The sequence below is a fragment of the Phascolarctos cinereus genome, unplaced genomic scaffold, assembly GCF_003287225.1.
Source record: "Phascolarctos cinereus isolate Bilbo 61053 unplaced genomic scaffold, phaCin_HiC Scaffold_5;HRSCAF=322, whole genome shotgun sequence".
Lineage (NCBI taxonomy): Eukaryota > Metazoa > Chordata > Mammalia > Diprotodontia > Phascolarctidae > Phascolarctos > Phascolarctos cinereus.
Genome location: NW_027555958.1, coordinates 401041877 through 401066393, shown reverse-complemented (window position 1 = coordinate 401066393; position 24517 = coordinate 401041877). Strand labels below are relative to the sequence as shown.

The following is a 24517-nucleotide window of genomic DNA, read 5'->3' as shown; positions in this document are numbered from 1 at the left end:
ATTGGGGCTAGAACTCCACCAGGCTTCTCTCTCACCACTGCAGAAACACACTTTTCCTACTGACCTTCTAAGTTGTCTTTGGAGTCATTGAGTTGAGAATCTGCCACAGCTGCCCGCAATTCAGTCCTCTGAGGCCTGCTCCAAGTTCACTGAGGCCTTCGAGCCCACATGGAACTGCGTTCCTTTACCAGCCTGGTGCGATATACCTTCCCAATCAACCATCCTGGCTGTCTTGGGCTGTGAATTTGTTTCACTCTGTCTTTTTGTGGGTTCTGCTGCTTTAGAATTTGTTTACAGCCATTTTTTACAGGTATTTGGAGGGGTTTGGTGGAGAGCTCAAGCAAGTCACTGCTTTTACTCTGCCATCTTGGCTCCACACCCCCCCCATCACTCCTTATCTCTGAGTGCCTGCCTTATGTGAATAAGGCATAAAACAGTTTCCATAAAATAGTCTTTCATGCAAACATAGGTTTGGCATTTGAACAAGTTTGATGTGGAGACCTTATGGCCCCTTTGATGTTGGCTATCTTCTTGATACATCTTGATAGTAGGTGATACTAACAAAAGGTCATCAACATATTGGACTAGGACAGTCTATAAAAACAATAAAAGCTAGATCTTGCTGCAAAATTTGGAAGAACAAATTTGGACTTTTGACATACCCTTGAGACAAGTGAGTCCATATACACTATTTATTGTTCCAGGTGAAAGCAAAATTATTGGGAATCTGGGTGAATCAGAATACTAAAAAGTACAGAACACAAATCTATCACAATAAGGCAGGTAGCCTCACAAGAGACAGAAAAAAACAACTGTAGCAACCTTAGATACTACAGGTTATCCAGGTATGACATAAGCATTAACAGCACATAAACCTTGTACAAAATGATAAACAGGTCTACCATCAGGCCTGGGTTAGGTTTCTTGACTGGTAACATGGGAGTATTACAAGGAGATTTTCATGGCACAATATAAGTCAATAATAGGCACAATATCTTCAATAGCTCCTTTAGATAAAGGGTATTGAGACACAGATGGTGCTGGGACACCATTGGCAGTTATAGTAACCAGAACAGCTGACTTTTTGGAGACCTATATTAGAGGATCAAGTCGCCCATAAGGAACCGGGAATATCAGGAGGGATACAGGGGCCTTCTCCACTATGGATGTGTGAGGACAAAATAGGGAACAATGAAGACATTTCTTCATCAGAGCAATCACTGGTAAGGTCTATCAATACCAGGAACAAAGAAGTTGGGTCATCTGGTAAATGCAGAGTTAGAGTATTATTGGAAGGCATGAGATATGGCCTCTAGTTTACACAAAAGATCTTACCTCAATAGATGAACTGGTGTATCTGGTTCCCATAAAAAGGAATGCATTACTGACAGAGGGCCTACAATAACTTCTTGAAGGGATACCTATTGGGGATCTCCCTCAATCCCTACTGTGCTTATGGACCCAAAAGGGGTGCAAATAAAATTTGGTTTCTCCCTTAAGAGAGAATTAGAAGCTCTGGTATTTGAGATAATCAAAAAAGGTACCCCCAACTTTTAAGGGTAATCTTGGGTTCCCTTGTTTAGGGAGAGGCAAAGACAGGAATAATGGGAGCAAGGACACCAAATCTAAATGTGTTAGTTCTTGCCTCTCCCCCACACCTTCATGTGAGAGGATTTCCTTGTGGATGAATAAAACCCTTCTCAATCTGTTCTTGGGACCTTGCAAACTTATTATCATTTGGTGGTCTCAAACATCTGTTATTGTTTTGCCCCTGGAGTCTAGTGAACCTTTGGCTTCCTTGATTTCATTTTTAATTTAAGCAGTCCCAAGCAAGATGTCCTGGCCTATGACAATAAAATCATTCTCTCATCTTGAACTGGTTTTTCAGCGTGCATAAAGGGCCTGTGACCTGAATGGTGGCTAGAGAAGTAGCAGGTTTTTGGATTGGGATTGTCGCCAAGTCTCTTCCATTATAAACATATTGAGCAACAGCCTTCAGTTCACTTATGTTCTTTTCACGCCAACCAGGACATTGCTTGTGAAAACATTGCCTGATTTCTGACAGAGACTGATTGACAAAGGCTATATTGATAATACTTGCATCTTGAAGGTTAAGAGGATCTAACCCAGCAAATCACTTAGCACTTTTGCATCACCTGTCATAGAAATGCAAGGCAGGTCTCATTTTCTTCTTGGATGGTCTCTGGAACTTACTCCACTTATTTGGGAACATGGCAGTTTCAAACCCCAAATTAAAGAATCTCTAGCCTGAATCATCAGAGTATAATGTACAGGATTATTAGAGTCCCAATTCAGATCTTGTAAAGGCCAATTAGGAATATTAATTGCTTCTATTATAGCTGTTTTTTCTCCTGAAGGGAGCAAGGTTTCCATTAAGTTAATTATATCTCCCCAAGTAGGACTGTAACCCCTAAATATGGCCTGAAATTGGGTTATAAAACTTGCAGGATCTTCAACAAATTTAGGAATGTCTTTTCTCCAAATGGAGAGGTCAGAAAGGCTGAAAGGGTGGCATTCTCTAACAGAAGCTAGAGCCACCTCCCTCCAGCGTGACATACATTTTCCACAAGAGGTAAAATGCTATAGGCTGTTCTTCATTTGCCGTGTTGTGGAAGGAGGGGAGTAAGGTAGAGGTGCAAAAGGAAGAGAAGGATTAGGTAAGGCAGGTTGAGAGTATAGGGCTGACTGGAAGATGGGGGGTTCAACTCAGTTTCCCAGCAGTACCAATATTTCATTTGGTCTATGTGAAGTTTGGGAGATTGTTCAAGACTTTCTAAGTGTAGAATAGTCAGAAGTTCCAAATATTGGCCAAAACAAATCACTTGAATCCCTAGCATTTTTGAAGCATGCCCTGCATAGCCTGATGGTTCTCTTCTTTGTCATCCCTGACTGGATATGGATTTTACCCCTTTCCCATGAAATTAGAAATTTGCCCAAGAGAGATCCTATAAGAATGTTCATGCTTAATCCCATATCTCCTCTAGGCATCCCCAGAGAGGAATATTAGTCCCTGGAACTCTTTTGAAAGAATTTCTCTGAGGACACCCTGATCCTAGAAATTCCCTAATGCCAGAAAGTAAGTACCTGAGAAGTTCCACTAAAGACATCCTGAAAACATTTGACTATACTTCAATGTGGGTCCTTTCCTACAGCTGATGCTCAGTTAACCAGGAATTTTTTTTTTTATTTAATTCTCTAACTTTTTCTCAATATAAAGCACAATTTACCCCTTCCACATTGTGACTTTCCCCATCATGGTTTCAATGTATTTGGGGTTGGATAATTAAATGGGAATTTTGCAGAAGCTGCAGATGACACACAAAGACCAGCAGATGACACAGAAAATGTTTAGAAACTCAGAGATGCAGAACATGTTTAGTATTATATAATAACATTTTATCTCTTAATACCATAATAATTCAGACTTCTCTGGCATGAAGGGAAGGCCAAAAAATTTTACACAGATTTTACAGATCAGGGGGGACACCACACCGCTAACCTCCACAATGCAGAAGGGATAACTGCACAGTTTTGAACCTTAGGACTCTTTAGTGGGTTTTGTTTTGTCTTATTTTGTTTTCAACAGTACAGTATAGTACTGATCTAGGGAGAGGTAATCCTATTCCACTTCTAAGGGAAAAGTGACCTAATATATTGGTTATTCATCCTAGCTTCATGGGAAATTCTGCAAATTTGATAAGTATATTATTTATGCTTTGACCCAAGTAATTGATTTAAAAAACTGAAAAGGACATTCTCTAGGATATTTCACTGGGGACTTCCCTTCAACTTGACATTAATTCAGTAGTGATTACTCTTTGGATACAGTCATTCAACTAGTTCTGAATCCACTAAGTTACTATCAGTTAGCCCATATCATCAAATGTACTGCAAAAGTAGTCATTGTGATAAAGATTTGGTGGAGTAAAAAATTATAATAAATAGGTAAAAACATTTAATGATCATTTACATCAGAGTTGTCAAACACATAGGCATGCAACCCACAATACTCCCAAGTGAAGCTCAAATCAGATTAAAACATAATTGGGAAATATTTAACAAAATGAATAAAAATACAATAAAAACATAGATAATATTATAATTTAAAACCAGCCTGCAGAGATCCTTATGTATGGATTAATGGCCCTCATTTCTAGTTGAGTTTGATACCACTAATCTATATTACCCTGAAAATATTAAAAGCAATATTAAGAGAGGTCTTCTAAAACATTTCCCAAACTTCTCATCCCAGTTCAAATCTCCTAAACCACTTCCTCCCCAACCCCACCTCCACTCTCAGCTGAGAGCCTTACCTCATTCTTCATGGCGGAAAAAAAAAAAAAGAAATCATTTGCCAAGAGCTCCTTCTTCCCACCTCCTCAACCCATATCACTCAAATGTCTTCCCCACTTTCTCCTTTATCCTGTCTCACATAGAGAAGTGGCCCATCTCATTGACAAGGCAAAACTCTACACGCACACATGGTCCCATCCCAACTTCTCCAGCAGACTGCCCCCCTCTAACATCCCTTCTCTCACTAATCTTCAATGTCTCACATCTACTGGCTACTTCCTGTTGCCCATCTCTTCCTCATCCTTAATCTGGCAATTAAACTCATCTCCTGCCATCCTAGACTTACTCTAATTTCACTCTCTTCTAAACCCTCTCCAGACTGGCTTCCAACCTCATCACTCAATTGAAACTGCTCCCAAAATTGTCAGTGACCTCTGAATTGCCAAATCAAACAGCCTTTTCTCAATCTTCACTTTTTTTTTTACTTCTCTGCAACATTTGACACAGGTGATTCCTTTCTTCTGTGACCCGTGTTTGACACAACCCTCTCCTTTAGGTTTTCATGATACCACCCCTATCTTGGTTGTTCTTCTACCTACATGATCCCTCCTTCCAGGTCTCCTTTGCTGATCTTCCTTCAGGTCACACCCACTAACCCTGGGTATACCCCAAGGACAGCTAGGTGGCACAGTGAACAAAGTGCCAGGCCTGAAGTCAGGCAAACTCATCTTCCTGAGTTCAAATCTGGCTTCAGACATTTACTAGCTTTGTGACCTTGGGCAAATCACTTAACCCTGTTTGCTTCAGTGTCCTCATCTGTAAAATGAGCTAGAGAAGGAAATGACAAATCACTCCAATATCTTTGCCAAGAAAAGGGGGTTATGAAGAGCTGGACATGACTGGAATGGCTGACCAGCAACAACCACCACCACCACCCAAAAGTCCATCCCGGAACCCCTTTTTCTCTCCCTCTATATTTTCTCAGTGATCTCATTAGCTCCTGTAGGTTTAAGTATCATGCTTTTGCAGATGATTCTCAAACCTCTTTCCTGTTCTCCAGTCGCATATCTCCAACTCCCTATTAGACATCTCACACTCAACTGTCCCAAACTCGTTATCTTTCTCTGTAATCTCTCCCATCTTCTGAATCCATATTACTGTTGAGAGCACTTACAATCTAGTGGTCATCCTTATATTCTTTTACTGCCCATATTCAAACTACAGCTAAGACCTGTCATTCCTACCTTCATGATATCTCTCATATATATCTCCTCTCCTCTCTTTTGACACAGTAGCCACCCTGGGACTATTACCATAGCCTGCTGGTAGGTCTCCCTGCCATAGTTCTCTCCCTATTCCAGTCCACCCTCCACTCAGCTATCAGATTGATCTTCCTCAGGTGTAGGTTGAACCATGTCATACCACTAAACTAATCAGTAAACTCCAGTGGCTCCCTGTTGCCTCCAGGATCAAACATCAAATCCTCTGCTTGGCTTTTATAGCCTGTTACAACCTTGGCCCTTCCTTCATTTCCAGTATTCTTATACTTATACCTTCCCTGTATTTTACAATCCAGTGACATTGACCTTAATGTTCCTCATTTCCAGACTCTGTGCCTTCTTCCTGGGTGCCTCACGTCTGAAACACTCCTTCTCCTCACTTTGTCGACTTCCTTCAAGACTTGGCTCAAATCTCTAGATGCAATGTCTTTCTCACATATCACCTCTCCAACCAAAGCACTATTAGTGCTTTTTTTTCCCTCTGAGATTACTTCCTATTTACATCATATATATCTTGTGTGTGTATATATAATATATATACATATTTATACATATATGTATATATTTGATTGCATATTGTCTCTTCCATTAAAATGGGAGCACCTCAAGGGCAGGGATTGTGTTTTTGCCTGTCTTAATATCTGCAGTGCTTAACATAATACCTACAACACAGTATATGCTTAATAAATGTTCACTTACTGACTGGTATCACTGAGCCAAAAAGTATGTACAGTTTGGTGACTTTTGAGACATTGTTCCAATTGTTTTCAAGACTGCTTGGACCAATTCAGAGGACCACCAATAATGCATCAATATGCTTATACTCTTAGAACTTCTCCAACAATTGCTATTTTCCTCTCGTGTAATCTTTATCAATTTGATAAATATTAGGTGGAACCTCAAAATTGCTTTAATTTGCATTTTATTATTAATATAGCATTTTTTATGTCTACTGCTACTTGTATTTATTCCTTTGAAAACTACCTATTCATTTATCAGTTGGGGAATGGCTCTATTACCAATTCAATGAGTTTCTTACGTTTTAGAACATATGGAGACAATCTTTGAAGTGAGAGCTTAAATTAAAGAAACTAGCAGTAAATTTTTTTTCCCAATTAACTGTTTTCCTTCTAATGTTAGCTGTATTGGTCTTGTTTGTGCAAAAAGTTTCATTTCATGTAATCAAAATTGCACATTTTATCTTTTGCAATCCTCTCTAACTCTTGTTTAGTAATGAATTCTCTCCCTAGTCATAGATGTGAAATGCAGTTTCTTTATGGCTCCTCTAATTTACTCATGCTGAAAATATGCACATGTAAGTTATGAATCTATTTGGAACCATTTATCTTGGTATTTGGTATGAGATGATGTTATAAATTTAATTTCTACCAGACTGCTTTCCAAGTCTCCCAATAATTCTTGTCAAATAGTGAGTCTTTACCCCAGTAGTTGTGATCTTCGGGTTGTCAAACATTAGACTACTGGATTTGTTTGCTTCTACATGTTGTATGTCTAATCTGTTCCACCTATTTCCTTTTCTATTTTTTTTTACCATAACCAAATCATTTTGAGGATTATTGCTTGGTTGTATACTTTTATGTCTTGTACTGCTAGGCTTCCTCACTTTTTTTCCCCATTATTTCCCTTCAGATTTTTCACTTTCTGTTCCTCCAGATAAATTTCCTGCTGTAGGTTTAAAAAGCCCCTTCCCAGCCTTTCCAACCTGGTCCCAGACAGGATGGCTCCCGCAAAGAAAGGTGGAGAGAAAAAGAAGGGACGTTCTGCCATCAATAAGGTGGTGACCAGAGAGTATACCATCAACATTCACAAGAGGATTCATGGGGTAGGCTTCAAAAAGCGAGCTCCTCGGGCTCTAAAGGAAATCCAAAAATTTGCCATGAAAGAAATGGGAACTCCAGATGTATGCATTGACATCAGACTCAACAAAGCTGTTTGGGCCAAAGGAATAAGAATGTCCCATACCGTATCCGAATGCGTTTGTCTAGGAAACGCAATGAGGATGAAGATTCACCAAAAGAGCTGTATACGTTGGTTACTTATGTACCTGTCACCACTTTCAAAAGTTTACAGACAGTCAATGTGGAGGAAAACTAAACTGAACTTCATTTAAATAAAGTTATAAAATCTCAAAAAAAAAAAAGGCCCTTCCCCTACACTCACGGTCAGAGTTGCGGTTTAGAATAAGGAAAAGTCAAACTACAGGAATGCCTGAAGGGTGGAGCTTGGAAAGAAGTGGCTCTGTCCACATGAGACTTGGGAAACAAAAAAAGGAGGCAGCAAGTTATCTTCTCCAGTTAAATGCCCTGTTATTCTAACCCCCAGCTCCTGATAGGATAGGATCACAAGGCCATTTGTTTCGAAGAGAACTTAGGGGCCATCTAGTACAACTCCATCATTTTACAGACAAGGAACTGGGGCCCAAAGAGATTAAGTGACTTGCCAATATGTCACAGAGGTAGTGAGTAGCAAAGCTCAACTGTAACCCTGGTCCTCTGACTCCATATCCTGCCCTCTTTCCACTGTACCAGAATAATAGAATTTAAGCTCCTTGACGGCAGAGGACTCTTTTATTGCTGTTATTGTTCGTTTGTTTTGCCTCTCTGTGTTTAGTGCCCAGGACCGGGTCTGGCATGCAGCATAGCGCTCAGTAAACACTTGCTGATTGATTACATATATTTACTGAGAAGGTTGGGATCAGTGCTATGAGATGAAATTGACTGGATGACTGGTGACCATATTTGGCTCCTCACCATTCTAACACATTATCCAAGCTCTTCGTACTATTTTTTCCAGTCAGTTCAATTGTCCAGGAAAACCGAAAAACATTGATCTGAAGCTGTTCTTGTAAGTAAAACCAAAAATAATTCTTTATGAAACATTTAAGTGCCTCACATGCCAGGTACTGCGCTGAGCACTGAGACTCAAAGATGAAAAATGGCATAATCCTGGTTGACCAGGGAAATGCATTAGCTGAAGTTTACCTAAGATTTATCAAGGCATTTGATAAAGTATCTCATGTTATTCTTGTGGAAAAGGTGGAGAGTTGTCAATTCAAAAGAGAAAAGTTAGGTGGATCTACAATTGGTTGAATGGTTGGACTCAGAACTGTGATTAATGGTCTGATGTCATTTTGAAAGGAGATCTCCACTAGAGGGCCTCAGGAAGCTGTACTTTGTTCTGCACTGTTTTAACATTTTTATCAATGCTTTGGATAAAGATACCGATGGGCATCCTTATCAAATCCACAGATGGTTCAAAGCTGGGAAGGAGAACTAACACAGGATTTGAGAGAGTCAAGATGTGAAACAATCTTGAGAGCAAAAAGCTGGGTCAAATTCAATAAGATTAAATTTAATAAGGATCTATGTAAAGTTTTTACAGTTGGATCAAAAAAAAATTCAAGACACTCAGCACAGTATACTGATACACAGGAGGCACTTAATAAATGTTTGACTGAATGGAATGGCTTTGTTCAATAGCATTTTGTCTGAAAACTATCTCCAGGTTTTAAAGAGCTGCCAGCTCAACACTCATCAACAGTGTAACATAGCAGTCAAAAAAGGGAGAACCATTTCAGGCTGTATCAAGAGAGGCATAGCTTTCAGGGATGAGAAGACTGTCCCACTGTACTCTATCTGCTGGGCTTAGCCCACATGTGGAGTCCCAGTTCAGTTCTGAACACCACAGTTTACGAAGGCCAGTGACAATCTGTAGAACATCTAAGGGAAGGCAACCAGAATAGGGAAGTTCTTGAGAGTTCATGCCACATTTGGACTATCTGAAGGAACTGCACACTCTGCTCTTTCCAAAGTTACCAACAATCCCTTAATTGATAAATCTGATGGTCTTTTCTCAGTCTTATCCTTCTTGACCTCTCTACTGAATTTGACACTGTTGACCACCCTCTGTTCTCTCTCCAAGATTTCATGATACTGCTCTCTCCTGGTTCTTCTCAGGCTCCTTTGCCAATCACACCACTCCCTTCTCCCCAATCTCTGCAACCCTCCTATTACCAAAAAGAAATTCCATGAGTATTCATTAAGGCTCTGTCCTGGGCCGCCTTCTCTCTCTAGGCACTTTCTCTTGATGACCTCATCCCAATACAGATGATACACACATCTACATACTAGACCTATTCTCTATCCCACACAAACTCTAGTTCCATATGACCAACAATAGACCATATGTCTATTGGACATAAAATAGAAGAAGATAGCAGAATGGATTAGAAAGCACAATCCCACAATATGCTGTTTATAAGAAACACACTTGAAACAGAAAGAAGACTAATATGCCACTGACTCCCAATCCAGTGTTCCACACACCAACAGGCTGCCTCACATTTTCCAAGGCCTCTAACTGAAACTGGATAATTATGAAGTGTTTTACTTCAGTCAAGCAAAGAAGACAACTCTTAAAAATGTGCTCTCTATTCAAGGAAAAGTACTATATAAACCTAAATAAATACATTACCAATGAGAAATGATGGAAATAGAAGTGTCAAGGGAATTGAGGAAATTTTGGCTAAGAAGCACTCAATAAAAAATGATGTATAACTTCCTCATACTTTTCCATGCTATGGAGAAAGTGCTATTGATGATGCCTGTCAAAAGCAGAGCCACTGCTAAAAATAATTTCTTGTGTTTTATAGGGTAAAATATATATGCATTAGATAGACTAGACCAGATGTCAGAAGGATATGATGCCATAAGGAAAACCTTGGTATTATAAAGTTTCTTCTAACGATCCAGGCACAGCATACCAGAAGAAAAAAAATCCTGACATTTAAGGATTTCCAGAAACCATAGTTTTATCCAGCTTTGGGTCTGAATTTCTTCACTTGCTTTATGCTATGAGAACTTACAATGTGTAAGATCAATGGGCATGGTTTTTATAAGAACATTTAATTAAACAATTATTTTTTGCCAAATCTCTAATTAGGAATTCCAAATCTCTTTTAACATAAATGTATATTATTTGCATCAAAGCTATAATAAATTGATGCTAAATAGACATTTATTAAGAGCATACTGGGGGGCAGCTAGGTGGGTTAGTGGATAGAGCACCGACCCTGGACTCAGGAAGACCTGAGTTCAAATCCGACCTCAGACACATAAACTCACTAGCTGTGTGACCCTGGGCAAGTCACTTAACCTCATTGCCTAGCAAAAACAAAAACAAAAAAGAGCTTACTGGGTTGCCAGGCACTGGGGATAGAAAAGGAAAAAAAAGCAGCAAAACATAATTCCTGCCCTCAAGGAGCTCACAATCTAATGAGGAGACAACAAGTTATGAAAAGGTTGAACAGGAAATAATTAAAAGAAGTAAAGCTCTAAAAGTAAGAAGACTGGTAAAGGTTTCCTGTAGGAGATGGGATTTTAGTTGGGGATTGAAGGAATCCAAGGAAGCCTATAGGTGATGAGGAGGGAGAGCATTCCAGGATTGGAAAACAGCCAGAGAAAATGTCCAAAGCTGAGAGATAGAGTATCTTGTTTGAAAACAGCAAGGAGGACAGTGTCACTGGATCAAAGACTATGAGTCGGGGAGTAAGGTGTAAGAAGATTGGAAAATTGGAGGGGAGGGCACACTAGGTTATGAAGGGCTTTGAATGACAAATAAAGGATTTTGTGTCTGATCCTGGAGGCCACAGGGAATCACTGTGAGTAGAGGTGGTAACATGGTTGGACCTGCACTTTAGGAAAAGTGCTTCGTCAGCTGAATGGAGGCTGAATTGGAGAGAGGAGAGCCTGAAGCAGGCAGACCCACCATCAGGCTACTACAATAGTCCAAGAATGGGGTGATGAGGGCCTGTACAAAAGTGGTAGCTATATCAGAGGAGAGAAGGGGCCTATTCAAGAGATACTGTAAACTTGAAATCCACAGGCATTAGCAACAGATTGTATATGAGGGTTGAGAGACAGTGAGGAGTCAAGAATGATATCTAGGTTGTGAACCTGAAGCACTGGGAGGATGGTGTTACCCTCCACAGTAACAGGGAAGCTGGGGGAGGGGGCAGAATGAGGGAGAAAGATAATGAGTTCAATACTGGTTTGAATTTAAGGTGTTTACTGAACATCTACTTCAAGATGTCTGAAAGGCAGTTGGATATGCAAGACTGGAGGTCAGCAGAAAAGTTTGGGAAGGATGGGTAGATGTGAAAGTCATCACTTTGCAAAGTACCTTACATAAATGTGGCAGGCTCATTTTGATGAGTCCTTCCCTGGACATGGATCTTGGTCTGCAGGGGGCATCTCCCACGGAGCTGGACAACCTCTCTAGCCTCACTGCTAAGGATGACACAGAGAACTTTACTATGATTGGTGTCCAGTGACTAGAGCTACCTCTTTATTGGTGGTGAGAAACAAACTAATGACTGAGGGTCCTTTTCACCCTGTGAAGTTGCTATGATAGAAAAAAAAATCAACAGCTGTCCCACAGCCAATATACATATTGTACAGTGAATAAGTGATAACTCATTTGTTAAACGTTTGCTATGTGCTAGCACTGTGCTATGAGCTTTGGATACAACTATAAGCAAGCAAGATAGTCCCTTCCCTCAAGGGAGTTTAGATTCTTATGGGGGGAAAAAAGACCATGAAGGAGGAACTGGAGAGTTAGGGGGCTGGAGAAAGGTGTTAACATCTGTAGCAGCATGGTTTGGAAATAGCAGTGAAGCATACTTGTGTAGAAAGGGACTCTGCTACCCACTTCTGTTAAACAAGAGCTAAATTTAAGATTTCTCTCGATTAATCTAGTCAGGCTTCAAGGACTGGTTCATGCGAGCCCAGAATGCTTGGGAGGCCCTGAGCCACAGTTTATCTATCTCATTTGATACTCACAACAACCCTGTAAAGAAAGTACTCGTCAGCCCCATTTTACATATGGGGAAACAAGGTTCAAAAAGATTAAGTGACTTGCCCCTGGTTGCACAAAAGGCAAGCATCAAGAGGCAGGATCTGAACCCAAATCTTAGGATCACAGATCCAGAGCTAAAAAAAATATTAGAGATCAACTTGTCTAACCCCTTCATTTTATAAATTAAGAAAATGAGGCCCAAGGAGGTTAAGTGACTTGCCCGAGATCACACAGAGATTAAATGACTGCAGAGCCAGTCTTCTTTCCACTGCACCACGCTCTTCTTTCCAATTCTACCTCCAACACTCTGTCCCCTGGGCCATGCTGCCTCACATTCATACTTCCCACATAAGAGTATAATCCAATTCAAGAGTCCATAGTCATCTACCAATGCTACTTTGGAACTCTATTAGCATAACTCTGTGGCAGAAAACAAGCTGAAAGTTAAAAGTCTTAATTTTATAACTTTTAAATATAAATAGGGGTTCATTATAAAACTGAACTGTATGTCCATTACTGGGCTCACATAAAACCTTCAAAGTAGCCAGCTCTTCAGAAGCTTAAACAAGGGACAGGAAAAATGGCTTTTACATTAGACACAGAGGGACTATGCTTTGTTAATTATTTTGCCCAGTAACTGGGAGTATAGAAATGGAACCCACACAGATTTTTTTTTCTTCTCTGAAGGTTATACTTATTCTATATATTACTTAGTTCCAAAGTCATTTTTCCTCTTTAAGAAAGATGATGAACTTAGATCACCTCAGAAGGCATTTACTCAGGATTCTACTGTTGGTAGAAGACTTCCTTTTTGCTAGTATTGTCCAGTGAAGTGACTTTTGATATTTTGCCCAGGTAATAAAATACCCATTATTGTCATTAATCAAAGGATCTTCCCATTTCCATATAACCTTTCAGTACTGGCTTTATGTCCTTTGATCATTTTAAGAAAGTAAGTATGAATACTTTTGACCCAGCAATAGCACTTCTAGGTCTATAACCCAAAGAGATCATAAAAAACAGGAAAAGGAGCCACATGTACAAAAATATTCACAGCAGCTCTTTTTGTGGTGGCAAAGAATTGGAAATTGAGGTGATGCCCATCAATTGGGGAATCGCTAAACAAGTTGTGGCATATGAATGTAATGGAATACTATTATGCTATAAGAAATGAGCAGGCAGGGGCAGTTAGGTGGTGCAGTGGTTAATGCACCACCCCTGGAGTCAGGAGGACCCCAGCTCAAATCTGGCCTTAGGCACTTGATACTTACTAGCTGTGTGACCCTGGGCAAGTCACTTAACCCCAACTGCTTCATGAGGAAGGAAGGAAGGAAGGAAGGAAGGAAGGAAGGAAGGAAGGAAGGAAGGAAGGAAGGAAGGAAGGAAGGAAGGAAGGAAGGAAGGAAGGAAGGAAGGAAGGAAGGAAGGAGCAGGCGGACTTCAGAAAAACCTGGAAAGACTTATATGAACTGATGCTGAGTGAAATGAGCAGAACCAGGAGAACATTGTACACAGTAACAGCCACATTGTGCTATGAGTGACTTTGACAGACTTAGCTCTTCTCAGCAATGCAAGGATCTGAGATAATTCACGATGGAAAATGCAATCCACATTCAGAGAAAGAACTCTGGAGTCTGAATGTAGATGGAAGCATACTATTTGCTCTCCTTTTCTTTTGTTGTTTTGTTTTGTTTCTTCTTTCTTGTGGTTCCTCCCATTAGTTCTAATTGTTCTATACATCATGACTAATATGGAAATATGCTTAATATGAATGTGTAAGTACAGCCTATATCAGATTTAATGTCATCTTGGGGAGGGGGAGGAAAAGGAGGGGAGAAAATTAAAAACTCAAAATCTTATGGAAGTGAATATTGAAAACCAAAAATAAATATTTTTTTAAAAAGAAGAAGAAAAGTAAGCATGATATAAGAATGTACCTTGGCTTTTAAAAAAAAAAAAAAAGAAAGAAAAATTTCCATAATACACACTCATATCACAGTATTCAGAACATGCCCATCAATATTCAGCCAGCACTTTCCCCTGTCACAGAGAAAATTACTGGAAAATCACTTATTTTCCAAGCTCTTCCTGATGTTGGTCTGAGTTCAGGCAAGTTAACAATCTCTATTTCATGAAAACTTGCATCAAGGGAAATGGAAATTATTTTCTTCTGGGAACTCTGGCTGTGTCACTGTTAAGTCATACTATTAAATTGTCTGCATATTGGTGGGTCTTGGAGAGCCACAAACTCCATCTCTTGAAGTCTCTCCTACTTCTCTGAACTGGATATTTGCCCTTAAATCATGCAAATCCCTCAATCCAGGTGCAACATGAACTACCCTCTGCAGGAAAGGGATTAAAGAGAAATATCAGATTTCCTCAACATTTCAACTGGAAGCTTGGAAATTACCATGTTGTTGTCTCCCTATGGGGATTATGTAATGGCAAAACTATATTGACCTCCCAAACAAGACACTTTGCTGGCTCTTTAACAGATGTGCATGATACATATGATTTAGTGAAAGGAAATCCATTATGGGCTGATCTGTTTATAATGAAGTCATGTCTCTAAAATGACCACAGACAGCTTACCTTGTTATATTAAAATTCTTACAAAATTGAAGACTGCATGAAGAAATGAGTTATTTTATTTTTTGGTTGTAGAAGTCTAATATTTCTGAATATTTCATTTACAGAGATTCAAATCAAATTAAGAAGAATTTATGAGAACTATTACACTGACCATCTAAATTTAGAAGTCTTTGGTCTAATGACAAGCATACAATAACTGACATATCAAACTGACACTGCCTCACAATAAGCACAACAGACCTACCATCCAACAAGGTTGTGGAATGTAGTGTTCTTGTTAGTCAACTATTTTGTTTAGCAAACAACTGCAATTTATGCGTAACTGGCCAATGAGAGTCCAGTCCTAGAACACAGTCAGAGGACAAAAATGGATGCTTAGCGAGCCTCCTTCTGGGTATGTGTAATAGAAAAGCTTTCCTCCCTAACTCAGATAATGTGCAAGTATTCAATGGTTATCTTCTGTCAGGAGAATATATAGTGTGGAAAACCTGGGGGCAACTAGACTTCTTGTCTCCTATCTTGCAGCTGAGTGAGGAGAACACATTGCTGGGGGCCTCTGCATAAGGCAGGAACTGAAGGCTCCCTCTCTGACCTGGGCCAAGGCCTATGAGCTTCTGTCTCTGTTGTGTCTATTTCTTTTTATGCTTTTAGGTGATAAAATGAGATATCTGTAAACCCTAAAGCACTATATAAACTCTACTTATTACGAAGGAATATTGACAACATCTATGACCTTGTAAGCTTCAAAAGATCAAAAGAGTGATGAAACAAAGGTCCAGGAACTGGAGTCCACACCAGAGTTTGCTAGCAGTCAAGCCCAATAAGCCAGAACAGCCCCAAGGGTCTATAGGCAGATCAACCTGGTAGCACAACTGCTATGCCCTGCAGCAAGGGAGAGACTCATCCAGCAGCCAAGCTAAGCTGCCTGTGGAAGTGAATTTACTAGGGAGAAAACTGTTACTAACTGCTTTAAGTCTGAGCCCACTCACCCCACAGACCAAGGTGGCATAAGGGAAAGTCTACCTCAGTTTGGAGGGACTTTTTGAACGTTGTATCTTGCTAATTGATGCTATTAAGGTGTTAACTACTTTGTCAATCCATGAAATAAGTGAAATGCTAACTCTAACTGGCAACTGATATTAGGAAGAACATATCAGAAAGGGGACTTGAACCAATAACTCTAGAAAGTAAGAAAGAAAAGTAAACAAGAGTGATAAAAAAGGCTTCTCTGAGGTAACCCTAGAATCCTGAGGGGAAAACAGCTAGCCAGCACTCTAGAGACCCAACATGTCAATGACAGTGGGAGGTGGGCATAAGGACCACCAAAATTCTTTTATATGGGCTACATAATATAATGTGGATTGCCAATACACAAAGAATGAGACTATAATAACATATTTTATTTGACCAGTGATTTCACATCATGTAGAGAATTCTTAGATTAACAGGCATGCAACAAATGCTTGTTGAATGAATGAAACTCCCTCCACCGATGCAGGTTGGCAACTGGCCCCCAACTTATAAGACTTTTGAGAGTTTCCTGAAGCACTGAGAGGCTAAATGACTTAGATATTGCCACATAGCTAGTGTCAAAGACATGACTTGAATTTAGATTTATCTTAACTCCAAGGCTAGTCCTCCTTCCAATGTACAACACTGCCTCTTAAATTAATCATATAATGATACTTCAGGTAATTTAATTTTCCTTTAGGATTTGTATGGAATTTCAGAATCATTAACTGTTTCACAAATATCATGTACATCAAAAATTATAGGATTTCCAGCAGAAAAGGACCTTAGAAATAAACTGATCTGATTCTTTTATTTTACTGAGGCCCAGAGAGGTTCAGTAATAAAAATGATTCAAATTTATTAGGCCCTTTAAGGTTTGTAAAGTGAATGACTGACCCAAGATCACACAGGTATAACCATCGATTACCATGGGACCTAGCTACAAACTTAGTGGTCTTTCCAATACAATGTGCATTGTACTATAAAAATGTTGATTAGTAAGAGGTTCTGGTTATTTATATACAAGCTAAGTCTGCTGTATTTATATTTTATCAAGTTTCTTGACCCAAAAAAATGATGCAGCATGTGCAACTGCACACATCAGGAAACAAAAATTACTAAGTTTAAGAGATGAAAATGACTTTAGTAGTCCCCTAGTCCAGTCCCTTAATTTTATAGATAAGGAAACTGAGGCATATAGATGCTAAGTGACTTGCCTAAGGTCACAGAGTTAGATACTTTGGTCCTATGGAAAGAATGCTGAACTTAGAATAAGAGTTGCGGATTCAAATCCTGACTTTGTCATTTATAGGACCGAGACAAGTCCCTTCATCTCTCTGGGCCTCTGCTGCTTCATCTGTAAAATCTGGAGATTGGACAAAGTGACTCTAAGGTCCACCCCATCTCTAATTCTATAATCCTTGATCCAATAATATTTATCAAGTACCACTTACACATAAGGCACTGAAGACACAAAGATAAAATATGATGGCCTTACACTCCCAGAGATTACAATCCAATAGTTCTGCTATGATGTCTACATAAATAAATACAGACGATGATATAAGATATGATGTAATAAAGGTTCAAGAGAAATTGAGACAAAGTGCTGTAAGGACACTTGAGGATGAAGTGATTCTTTTCAGATGTGGGATCAAGGAAGGCTTCATGAATAGGGGCCATCTGAGCTAGGCTTTGAAGGAAGAGAAGGATTTCAATAGATGAGAGGTAAAGGAGATTGCTCAGTCTGTATTCAAATTAAGGAGCTTTCTTACACCCTGACAAGAGTATGAACAAATTTCTAAAAAACCCTGAACGGATTACCAGGTATTTGGGTCTGAATCAAGACTACTAAGGGACTCACGGAACTGATGGATCGGCCATGTTACCAGCAGCTCTTAAAAAGTGACAGTCAATTCTGAGGAAAGTCAGTCAAGAAGAGTCAGCTATAGAAGAAGAACCCAGGTCTTGAGGAAAGAATGGGGGGGGGGGTGTTGGGAGAATAGAAGGAAAGACGAATTCCTCTTCCTTACCTCCAACACTGGCAGTGGTATCTGCAAGGGAAGCCATGGCTATAGGAGAATAATGGTATCATCAATAGAAGGGAGTTGAAAGGGAAGGCAGATTCTAACAGGAAGACATAGAGTTCAGTTTTGGACATGTTTAGTTTGAGGTAACAGATGGATATCCGAGTGAACTGTCCAGCAGGCAAAGCACATGTGGATATGGAACTCAGTCTTCCTTCCACAAATGAGGAAATTGAAGCTATGTGCCCTGGTCCCCACAAAAAAAAAAAAAGACTTAGCAAATGAGGAACTTCAGTCATTTGCTCTTACTTGGGTGGAGCACTTCCACCTAAAATCTCAGCCCAGAACTCTCCTCACCTTGAATCCTTATGCCATCCCTGCATCTCTTTGGAAAAGTAGGTTGAGAGGCAAGGTTCGCTGGCACATAACAGATTTGTTTTGAGGGGTTTTTTAAGTTATATTGGGGAATCTCTGAAGCCCTAAAGGTTTCCAGGAGTAGAAACAGATGTGGTCTTACTTCTCCCCACCTCCCAACAAGGTAAAGAAGGCAGCATAATGAAATGGAAAGAATACAGGATTTGGAGTCAGAGGCCCTGGGTTTGAAGCTTCTCTCTGCTACTTTATAATCAATTTGTATAGTACTTTTAAGTTTTGCAAAGCACTTTACAAATATCTCACTTTATCCTCCCGATCTTGGGATATAGATATTATTCTCCCATTTTACAGATGAGGTAACTGAGGCAGACAAAGGTAAAGTAATTTGCCTGGACTGACCCAGCTATACAGTGTCTAAAGCTGGATTTGAACCAGGTCTTTCTCTGACTCCAGAGGCAGCTAGCACAGTGGATAAAATACCAGGCCTGAAGCGAGTTCAACTCCTCTTCCCAAGTTCAAATCTCCCCTCAGATGCAGATTAGCTGTGTAACCCTGGGCAAGTTACTTGGCCTTGTTTGCCTCAGTTTCCTCATCTGTAAAATGAGCTGGAGAAGGAAACAGCAAACCACTTCAGTATCTTTGCCAATGAAACCCCAAAAGAAGTCACGAAGAATCAGATATGACTGAAAAATGAAACAACTTTCTGACTCCAGGTTCAGAGTTCTACCTCTGGGTGAGTCATTTTATCTCTATGGGCCTTAGTTTCCTCATCAGTAATAATATGATAATAGCTAACATTTATATAGCACTGAGTACGGGCTAGGCACTGCTCTAAGCACTTCAAAAATTATCTCATTTGATCCTCACAACAATCCTGGGAAGCAGATGCTATTATTATCCCCATTTTACAGATGAGCAAATTGAAGTGAAATGATTTGCCCAGAGTCTCAAATTAGTGTCCCACAACTAGTGTCTGAGGCCAGACCTGAACTCTAGTCGGATCTGAACATCCAGTTGATGGCTGCCCAGTAAATGAGGAGGTTGGACTCAATGATCTCTAAGGTTCATTCTAGCTCTAAAGTATCCTATGAACCTGGGATTGAAGGAAGAGAGCCAGTAAGGAATTTCCTTATGTGAAAGATTGATCATTTGGGGGCAAAAGAATATCCGAACAATATCCCTATGTTGTATGATTCACCTAAATGATATTAAAGCATCTTGGTCATACGGTTATCTGTTGTTTATGGTATTTAATTCTGTTCAAGTTCTTGAAACTAAATCTGCTCACAAATGATAACCTCTATGATTTTCATGGGTCATAATCAGCATCATGAGAGTGGAAAAGAGTAGACACAATGGCAGACTAAGGCAAAAACCAAGGAGGTAAGGAACAGGAAAATCCCTAAGGGCTCTTCCTGAATACCAGAGGACCAGGCTAGGTCTACATCACAAAGAAGTACGTCACTCCCCTACAGGTGAAGAGGCTGCATAGCAGCTGAAGACCAGCAGATGGCAGCAGAAAGCAGCTCAGTGGAGGTGGGACTTTAGGAAGAGGCCAACAGCAAGCAGTGAGGCAGAAATAACAGAACAGAAAGAGATATTTGTAGTACAAGGACATCACTAGAGGACAGCAGTGACAAGGCAGGGAGCCAGCAACAAGACACAAAAGGATTCTAGAAGGGATGCTGCTTTACCAGTTTAAGTTGTCTAGCTATGCATTTTCCCCAATAATGTGTCTCCACTCACCCTATAAGTGAGAGAATGTGAATCTTTCTTTTCACTTATTTTATGATAAATAATTTTTTTAAACTAGAAGTCACTAGTTAATCTGTTCAAAGAAAGCACATCAGTGCATGTTTGTCAGCATTAGAGTAGATCTGTACCTGAACTGTGCTTTAAAAGCTTTGATAGTTAAAGGGTACTAGATAAAAAGGATAAGAAAGATCTAGGATAATGGGGAGTTCATTTATGACAGACCCAGGCTAAAGGGAGCCCTTCCCCTTCCCCAACTCAGCCCCCATTACCCAGAATATACATCTTTTTAAGTACCTTAGTTTTTAAATAAATTTTTTTAAAGATGGAAAAAAAAAAGAAAAAAAATCAGCAAAACTGGTCAATACATCAGAAAAAAATCTAAAAATAGGTTCAATGTACAACAGTTTGTGGACGTGTTCTCATGGTTCTCTTTTTGGAGCCATGCTTGATTTTTGTAATTTTGCAGCTTTTACTTTGGATTTTACAGTTGTTGGTTTTGTTTTGTTTTGTTTTTCATTTTACTGTTGTAGTCATTTGTTTTTTTTTTCTTGGTTCTGCTTAAAAAGCTCTGCATTAGTTCATATTTCCATGCTTCTCTGTACTCCTCATTCATCATTTCTTATTGCCCAGTAATATTGCATTATATTCATGTACCCCATGAAAAACACATTAGTCATTCCCTGATCATTAGGCATTTACTTTGCTCCCAATTGTTTGCTATCATGAAAAAAGGGCTTCTATAAATATTTTAGTGTATCTACAGACTTACTTTTTATCAATGGCCACTTTGGGCATAACATACCTAGTTATTCACATGTTGACTTCTCCATTAGAACATAAGACTCTTGAGGGCAGAGTCCACTTTTGCCTAGCTTTATATCCCAGTATTGAGTACAGTGCCTGATACAGAATAAGTGCTTAGTAAATGCTTGTTAATTCACTGATTGAACCAGGACTCAATTCCAGGTCTTCCGCATCCAATTCCAATGCTCATTCTGTCCACCACCATTATCTATACAGATAAGACTGAAGCAAATCTATTCAGAAATAAACACTTAGGGCTGTACTACTAGGCTTACCTCTCAAGTCTCAGCTCTTATATGATTCAACCAAGTTCTTTGGTCTTAGCTTCTGTTTCATCTCTTTCTCCACTGTCATTTCCCCTCCAAAAGCCACAGGTTTGGACATAATGTACTTTTTAACATTTTCAAGGCAGTGGTTCTCAAACTTGTTCAGTTTACAAACTATCAAGGATCGAATGAGATATTATTTGTAAAAGCACTTAAAATAGCACCTGGCATAGAGCAGGTGCTATATAAATGCTTATTAAGCTGAGTAAAAGAACCTGCAAAATATCTACCTCATTGACAGCCAATTGTTGGTGGGGAGAAGAAACTCCAAACCTCACTGGAAGTAATGAAAGTTGATGATACGTTTGATTGGATATCAATATGTTATTGTCTAAGTTCTATTAGATATACGTAAATCCTAATGACATTGTCATATTATCAACAGGAATGCTACAACAAACCAGACCAACTAGAGCACCTTGGTGAACCATCATCATTCTCTGCCTCACACTCTGAGAATAGTCATTCTTAAGGTAAAATGAACTGCAGAAGTCGCCGGGGAAAGTTGAAGACTTTCAAGTGGCATCACAATGGGGCTTCTGATCAACAAAACTATTCTGAGATGTCAAGGGTGATAAATGTCTAAACATCAAGATGCCCCCCCAAAAAAAAACAAGTCAAACCAAAATGGGATAATCTAGTTCAGGCTCTAACCATTTCACACCTAGTCTCACTACCTAAATCCTCCCCCCACTCCAATCCATCCTGTACACCAGTACGTCAATGTTATCTGCAATCTCATTGGGTACTTCCAGTCCATCTGCAGCTTCTCATCCTGTATGACTCTTGTCCAGTTCCTCTGTAAATCTCCCAGAGAGGATCTGCCCAAAATGGTCATACTCTATCTCTTCGCATTATGTGGGGACCAATACAACAAGAAGGCTATCCTTCTGTTATCCCTCACTCTCACCACACAATGAAATCACCTTCTTTCTCTGATCATACATCTTTGATGATCTTAAGTCACTTTGTGCAAGTCTGTTGCATGCTACAAAATGGATCTTCCTGAAATATCATTTTCATCATTTCAGTGCTGAAACCTGCTCAGAAAACTTATTGTGGCCCCCTATTGCCTAAAGGACAATGTCCAAACTCCTTTACTTAATCTTCAAAACCTTCTATAATACTGCCCCAACTTGCCAATCTTACCTCCCACTACTGCCCTACTTCCATTCTAGCAAAACTGGACTATATGCTGTACCCTCAATATAAGTTTCATTTTGTCACCTCAACACCATCATTTACACCATTTTCCACATCTAGAATAGCATCCCCTGCCCCCACCATTTACTTAAGTCCAATGAATATGTACATTTACAGATACACAGCAAAGAAAACTGAATCAGAATAACACACATATGTTCTAAATAATGGTATTAATAGTAAAAAAAAAAAAGAAGAAGAAAGCAATAAAATGCAGAAAACCATTGAAGAAATACCACAAAAGGCAGCATGGAAAGAAAATATTTCTTTCACCATCTTATTAGAGTTAATATACGAATACAGGCTAAACCTATGACTTAATTGGTATATGGCTCTCCCAAGTGAGCACCTTCTCTGCAACACAGGAAGCTGCCTAGAGAACTAAGAAATGACTGGCCTCGAGTCACACAGCCAACATGTGTCAGAGGTGGGAGTTCAACCCAGGTCTTCCTGGCTTCAAGGCCACACCTATAAACACTTGGTCATGCTGCATCCCAAAGTTAACTTACTCAAAAAAAAAAAATTAGAAGTTCACAGTTTCATACAAAACCTTCCAAAAAAAACAAAAAGGACATTGGCTCAGGAGTCAGAGGATTTGGGTTGACATCCCAAATCTGAAGCTTACAAGCTGCATGACCTTAATCAAATCTCAGTACCTGCCCTCTAAGACTGCAGTTTATCATATATATATGATGATATAAATATCTAGCTTATGCATAGTGGTTTGTATGTTGATTCCCCTATTAGACTATGAGCTCCTTGAGAGCAGGGACTAGGTTTTTTTTTGAGGGGGGGAGGGGAGGCTGTTTTTCTTTTCTTTGTATCCCCATTACTTAACAACGTGCCTGACACACAGTAATCACTTAATAAATACTTTGCTTCTCTGGGCTTCCGTTTCCACATCTGTAAAATGCTGATTAGACACCCTCTGAGAACCACCAACCCCCCTCCCCAGTTCTAGATCTAAAAACTCAAGTGGTTAGGTACCATGATGCTGGACCTGGAATCTGGAAAACCAGAGTTCTAATCCTGCCTCAGACACTCTCTAGCTCTGTGATCCTGGAAATATTACTTCACCTGTCAGCCTCAGTTTCCATAATATGTAAAATGGGAATAATAATACCATCTACTTCACAGGGCTGTTTTAAAAATCAAATATGAGAATATGGGTAAAGTGCCTTGCCAGTCTTAAAATATATTTATTATTATATAGTATATTACATTATGTTGATAATATACCATTATTAAATGTTCTATTAATGTGACTATATTGTCATGTTATAATAGTGTATTAATAAAGTTAATGAATTGAACGTATATCATAATACATTAATATTATCACTATTACATTCTGTGGGGAAAATTACTAATTATAGGCCATACTCCAGTTTTATGCAGGATGTCCCAAAAGTGTTAATGTACTTTTAAGCTCTAATTGTTTAAATTAATTTTATTAATTAAATTTGAGGGTCAAACATGGACGGTCTACTATGCTCAATGCAATATAAGTCTTAGAATGAGCAAATGAGGGTGTCCCTGCCCCTGCTATTTCCCCAGTTATTTACCAGGCAGAAAAGTTGGACCCTCAGCTGAGGGTGGCCGGTTTGAGGATTCTGTGGCGTCCATTGGGCCCAGTGCCTCGCAGCCTGACGTCAGGCGCTCCTCACGCTATTTGGAATAGATATGTGGAAGGGAGAGGAAAGAGGATGGACTGGTAACTTTTTCCTCTTTTCATTGGCTAAAGGGGCTGTCAATCAGCCTCAAATCCACGGCATGCTAGAATAACCAATGAAAATTGTCACTGACTGGCCTGGCGCTGATTGACAGTTCATCCAGCCAATGGCATTAGCTGTAAGAGGCGACCCAGACAGAGAGACACTAAGGTTCAGACCTGAAGACAGAAAGGTATGAACCACGTCCTCTTCAACTCTACATTTCCTCCAGTACCTCCTTA

At 39.6% G+C, this 24517-nt stretch overlaps 1 long non-coding RNA gene and 1 pseudogene across 1 annotated transcript in view; one reads left to right on the top strand and one right to left on the bottom strand.

Moving 5' to 3' along the window:
• Nucleotides 1-24232, bottom strand: part of LOC144457823 (uncharacterized) — a 138532-nt gene extending 114300 nt beyond the window's left edge. The window contains exon 1 of the long non-coding RNA XR_013487352.1: nucleotides 24129-24232. This is a non-coding gene — a long non-coding RNA (uncharacterized LOC144457823). The remainder of the gene's footprint in view (nucleotides 1-24128) is intronic.
• LOC110206868 (large ribosomal subunit protein eL31 pseudogene) lies at nucleotides 7323-7755 on the top strand (annotated as a pseudogene).
• Nucleotides 24233-24517: the final 285 nt, after the last annotated feature.